The sequence below is a fragment of the Octopus bimaculoides genome, chromosome 6, assembly GCF_001194135.2.
Source record: "Octopus bimaculoides isolate UCB-OBI-ISO-001 chromosome 6, ASM119413v2, whole genome shotgun sequence".
NCBI lineage: Eukaryota > Metazoa > Mollusca > Cephalopoda > Octopoda > Octopodidae > Octopus > Octopus bimaculoides.
The window spans coordinates 62,909,898-62,915,167 of NC_068986.1; positions in this window are offsets into that span (position 1 = coordinate 62,909,898).

A 5,270-nucleotide genomic window follows, 5' to 3' on the forward strand; every position below is an offset into this window, starting at 1 on the left:
CGAGGAAGACCATTGTCGACCTTCAGGAACATTCTGCACTCTAGTACTAACTTACATCTTGCATTTACGGCTCTGTTGGTGGCTAATGAGCCCTGCTCTTGATAAGCGTACATGACTGCAAACATTGCAGATTAAGCTTTCCCCATTCACTATACGAGCCGTACACTTTCTCGCAGCTCGCTTAAATTCTTCATGCTGGATACGTGCTCTTTCAAAAGTGTTGATCCCCTCCTTAACCTGCTTCCTCCATCTGTGGCAATGACAGGCATTATTCTCCCAGTCAGTGTCCTGCATATCACAGGCCTTTAATGAGGACTTGACACAGTCCTTAAAGCGCAGCCTTGGTTTCTGTCGGAGTCTCCTTCCATTCACAAGTTCTCCATAGAGCATCTGCTTAGGAATCCTGCTATCCTTCATTCTAATAATGTGTCCAGTCCAATGTAACCGGCGCTTGTGCACTATCACCTCAATACTCAAGATATCAGCTGTCCTCAGGATCTGTGTGTCTGGAATCCTTGAGGTCCAGCCAACATTGAGAATGTGCCTGAGACATCTCTTACAATGTAGAAAAAAACCGCTTAAAACTTGCCACGATTTTGATTGGAAATGGAGCCAACAAGATTCACATGAAAATCTTTTAACTTGTGTGATGAACTAACTGAAGAAGGTGATGCCATTTCACAGGTCTAGGAAGAACAAATCTTAGAAGCCACTTCGCACCTGCACAAACAGTTCTGAAAGAAAAAAAGGGAGAATTAGTCAAAGGCGTCATATTTGGTCACAAAATAAGTATACAAAGCACATAACATTATAAAAACAGAGAGGTTATAAACATGGTATTACAACTTTGTCAGGGCTACAAACACAACAGAAGATCTATATCATAATGCCTCACAACAAAATGAACAAGTGCTTACAAGTTATTACAAATAAGTTAACTTATATTTACAAACGCGGACAGGTCATATTAGTTCACTGTTTATCAATAACATATATTTCTTAATATTTAATTTCTCTACACTACTATTAGGTGCAGTACAATTCATTCAACAGATGAACACAACTCACAACTTCACTGGCTCATAGCTGGCTACCAACCGGATGACGACAAAAAATAGGTGTTTGTCCTATAACTGTGTTCTGTCCCTAGCTTTGCAAGTTGCCTTCCACATTATATTTATTGTCACTTATCCTTCTAATACCAAGAATAAGTCTGAACAAGTTTTTAATTCAAGAGAAAATTATATAAGCAATAAAAAATTTTTATCTGGAAAAATGACTTTCCGAGCAAAAACTTCAAAATTTCACGGTCGATGAGGGTCGCCTTGCAGTTGTTTGCTTGAGCTAAAGTTCTGCATAGATTGGATTTTTGTTAATTGGAACAAGATAGTGGGATGGAAGCTAAACTTTTAGAAAGCTAAAAAATAAAGGCCACCCTAATCTATATATATATAAAATTATTTATATCTCTGTCTGTTCCCTATGCATTCTCAAACGGCTCGACCTAATTATATCAAGTTTTACAAGGTAATAGTTTCAGACCCCGTGAGTGTCAACATGTAATTTTTTTTACATTTGGATTAAAACAGTATAACACTGGCATTGATTCGGTATTACGTGTCAAAAATGAAAGAATAAGATCTATATTGTAATGTCATATAATATTGTTTCACTTTTATTCTTTCACTTTTCATTCTAAACCCATAATATTGTTTCACTTTCATTCTTTCACTTTTAATTCTAATGTGATAATGCTAAGGTCATCTTATTTCTGTTATATTTGAAATAAATGAATAATTTATATCCTAATGTGAACAACATTGCGCATTGGCAACTTTCTGTCTTTATGGCTATGACAGTGGAATGGTGTGTCAGTGTATGTGTATTGACTGACATAAGGAACGGCTGGAGGTGAAACTCTTAACAAAAAACAATTAGGTGGCAGGTCCTAGGTATATAAAAATACACATTTACTGTTCAATTATCGGTTAATAATTGGCACAGCAGTTGCAAGGTTGCAAGGTATTTATAATTACATATTTACCCATAAATTAACATTTAATACATGTGCTTAATATATGTATAAAGAAATTTATCTATAATAATTATTGTGGTATTTATCGTTAAATTAACTGTTCATATATGTGCTTCTATTTGGTTAATTTTCTTATATTTGGTTAATTTATACTGCATGCAAAAATAAAGACATACTGTATACATACAACTGCTAATAAAAATAGAGATTGATGTATAATTTTTTCTATGTTCATAATTTTGGGTTTACAATATTGAAAATAATTTGCTACCAAAGAAAAGACATACTCTCTCCACAAATAAGTATAATGCAAGGAGGATTGTGGAAGACTGGCGGTGAGAGTCTCAAGATAGAAGCAAGATGAGACTTGCCAAAGATCAGCAAGCGCATGCTACAGCACATCAAATGGAGTCTCAAGACAGAAGTGAGATTAGACTTTCTCAAGATCAGCAAAGGCATGCTGCAGCACTTAATTCTGAATCATTAAATCAACATTTTCACGATCAGACAGAGATCCAGTAGAACAGCTCTCAGAAATAGACTACGTATAAATTCGTTCTTCACAACTTCTGGAGCTGCTTTCAGATATGATCCATCCCATTCTTATAAAAATTATAATTTTGTTCAAATTGTCATTTCTGCACAGCTTTAAAATTTCCAAATGAAACTAATGGCATGTGCTGCTCCTCCTCAACCTCTTATGGATCTTCCGGAAGGCACTTCCATCCAGTCAAAGGATTTTCTGAACAATATCAGACAATACAACTCTGCATTTCAAATAACACCGTTTGGTGCATCTAAGGAGATAGTTGGCCAAAGATTTACACCGACGTTCAAACTTCAAGGCCAAGTCTATCACCTCATTACTTCCCTATTACCCGCAAATCAACAACCACAGTTCTTTCATATTTACTTTCTGAGTGATGTAGGACTACAAACCCGAAGGTGTCAAAACTTCAGACGATGGGTCATGTTAGATGCAGCGCTGACCACCGCAAAGGAAAGTATATCCACTAACAGCTTTGTGGTACGTTCAAAAATCACATACCCCACTCAATTTTCCATGACAGGTTACGGCCTGGAATACTCCAAACGGACACATGACATATCGCTCAGTCGAATTAGCCCATTATTTACTCCACAAATGTTTCATCGTCAATGCTGCACTTCCCTGTATCATCTGTTTCAACATAACTACAATATATATACAAACTATGCCATTTAAATCCCGAGCAACGCCTGGTATATTTGCTAGTATGTGCGTGTGTGTATGTGTGTATCTATGTATGTATATATATGTAGGTAGGTATACACATACACACACATACACACACACACATACACACACATATATATATGTATATATATATATGTATGTGTGTGTGTGTGTATATTAGTATAATAAATACAATAGAAAAGGTTAAAGTCAGGCAGACTACAACTAATACATATACAGGTTGAATTAGGATAAAATAAAAATTGTCCAATCTGAAGCATATATTGATATGTTAGAAATATAAGAATACAGAAATATAAAAATATATGAATACTAAAAATATACATGGACATATAGATATATAGATTTATAAACATAATAATAATATAGATAAAGATAATAATGGAATACAGAAAAATGACGCTTTTAAAAATTTTAAATATAATATAGAGAAAGTTATAGACATTAAAAAGAGTTTTGAGTAGCATGTTAAAGGAAAATAAGGTGTTCCAACGATCGTTTCAGGAGTACATTTGTCCAGATTACATATGAATCTTATGATTCATTTCCATAGAATGCCCCCATCATCAGGGGAAAATGGTGTTTACGCTACATACAGAACATTAATTATACATTGTCTTGGCCAATCACAGATGAGGCCCTACCATACAATAGGTTTACTGGCAGATGTCGATTGTGCATAAAGGAATCATACATTATCCTTCGTATGTTTCATTCCACTGTTTTAAATAAGTTTTCTGACGCTATTCATTCGTGCAACCATAGATACTGTTCAACTTTCGTGAGACGATTTTAATTCGAACCCACTTAGCAATATTTTCTGTTGCACAATATATCGCCAATACGAATATAAATTTTAAGAAAGTCAGTAAACAATCTAATTTTTCTCCCATCAGCCCTCATAAAAACTTCCATAATTTACATAGCCTTTTCCACTCTTCTATAAAAGCATCAAATTATCTTATACCTGGTAAGGAGCTAAATGCATATCTAGTGCATTTCTAGTGAAAAAGCCCTAAAATGCACCGTCGAAAAGATTGGATACAGCGAGTAGGGATGCAGTGGAAATGTGTCTGCGCCCTGTGTGGAAAGACGTAGTGTTCCCCACAAGAGGAAAAAGGTTCGCCATGGTCAAGGTGAGATTCTGTTCTGAAGAAAAAGCCAGGCAACACTCTACAGAAACTCTAAAAACGGCAGAGGTGGTACTCCTACCAACATATATGGGTAGACGTACCCCCAAGATAAGGGTGGGAGAGATCCGACCCGAAGTAAACGCTGCCTGGCTCATGACAGGAATAGCGGTGGGCTTGGAGGATAAAATTAACATCCTCCAAGCAACCATTTTGGAACAGCAAAATTGGCAGGGGCTCGAGATGGTAGTCCAAGTGGCCTCTGCAGACCCGGAAGAAATTATCGATACCATACAAGTGGGGGAGAGTAAGCTGCAGGCGAATGTCGAAGGGAGGAAGCCACAGTGCTAAAAATGTGGCCAAAAAGGTTACATCAGGGCCGAGTGTACTCGTCCCCCCGAGAAAGCATCGATGGCCCCCACCTGCTTCCGGAAAAACAGCGAAAGTCAAGGCACCAGCTACAACCACAACGTATGAGACACCAAAGCCTCCAACACCAACAACAACAACAATAACAACAACCCAACAACAGCCCTGGCGGAGGAGGAAGATGTCAGCAATCGGACTATAGTAAAAGGAATTGGACTATAGCAAAAGGAAAAATCTGCGTCCCACCCACAAAAACCCCAGTACCCCAAAAAAGAAAACCCCAAGATCCAATCCCCGCCCCACGTCAAGCCCTGACACGAATTTGATGTCCATTTCGGCAACCTCACATAAAGCAATCAAGATACAGTATTTTAAAACAGAAAAATGTTTTTAATGAATATTTATTACATAGGAGTGACTGTGTGGTAAAAATCTTGCTTCCCAACCACATGGTTCCGGGTTCATTCCCACTGTGTGGCATCTTGGGCAAATATCTTCT